Source organism: Fukomys damarensis, unplaced genomic scaffold (genome assembly GCF_012274545.1).
Source record: "Fukomys damarensis isolate Sample0158 unplaced genomic scaffold, DMR_v1.0_HiC HiC_scaffold_10, whole genome shotgun sequence".
In the NCBI taxonomy this organism is placed as follows: domain Eukaryota; kingdom Metazoa; phylum Chordata; class Mammalia; order Rodentia; family Bathyergidae; genus Fukomys; species Fukomys damarensis.
In genome coordinates this window covers 9508541-9509698 of record NW_022900922.1, presented here as the reverse complement: position 1 = coordinate 9509698, position 1158 = coordinate 9508541, and positions in this window count along the sequence as shown.

Here is a 1158-nt window from a genome sequence, read left to right as displayed (position 1 = left end):
AAAAAAAAAAAAAAAAAAAAAAAAAAAAAAAAAAGATTACCCAGTCAATTCAAACTGAGAAACTGCAAAAGTAAAAGGACTGTATTTGTGGTCTTCAACACATCAATATGAGAAATAGGGGCTCGGATATCTCTGAATCACCATTCTAAGGAAGGCAGAACAGTGGGATTTTCTATGTTGAGAAGTAATGGGCACTATATGATGAGTCTCTGGGAACAATGAAATTGTCCAGTCATTTAGGTTACTCCAGATGTCTGTGGTCAAAGGTGACCAAAATTCACATTGCAGACAGTAGCTGGAATTGTGCGTAAGTCTTACCTCTATTGTGGCCTTCTAGCTGCAAATTGTAACTCTCCTTCGATATTGTTAACATCTTAATGTTCCCTTAATTTTCAGATTTCCCCCTTTTAATCATGATCGTTTTTATAAGATTGTCTTTGGGCCATGTGATTTTCATAGGTCTGGTCCCTTGAAATTGAGAAGACTCATTCTCAGGAAGTCCTGACCCATGGAGGCTAGATGGCGGTGAACACCTTTAGGATCATATTTGAGTAACCAGGAGATAGTCAGGGAGTAGAACTTAGATAACATATTAATATCTTCATTGGAGGATTCCCCATAAGGATGGTAGTTTGACTTTAATCATGTAACTGTTATTTTGACAAAAGAAATCATTAAACGGTGAGTTATGAAATATATTAGAAACTTATGGAAATGACAAGAGAAAGAATAGCAAGAAACAATAGCAGCATCACTGGTAAAGATTTTAAACACCTGGCATTTGATTCAAACTAACTTTTTGGTAAGTCTTCCAAACAAGATACAGGATCACTTAAGGTATTAGCTCATTTTTTCATATCACTGACTAGGTGGGTGATAACTGATGATCACCAGGTAGATAGATGGTAGACAAATGCAACGTCTGTACTATGTACCTAAAAAGTACCAATAAACTTAATGAAAAAGATCCATTTTACAGATGAAGTAATTAAACTCTGCAAGGATTAGAACTCACATCCATTGAACCAAAGAAGACTTTTTCTTTTAATGAACAGGTGCTATTATTTTTGTTTTGAAGCTGTCTTGGTTACTCTTCTCATTGCTAAGACAAAATACCCAACACCCAAAGCTAAAGGAGGAAAACATTTATTTTGGCTA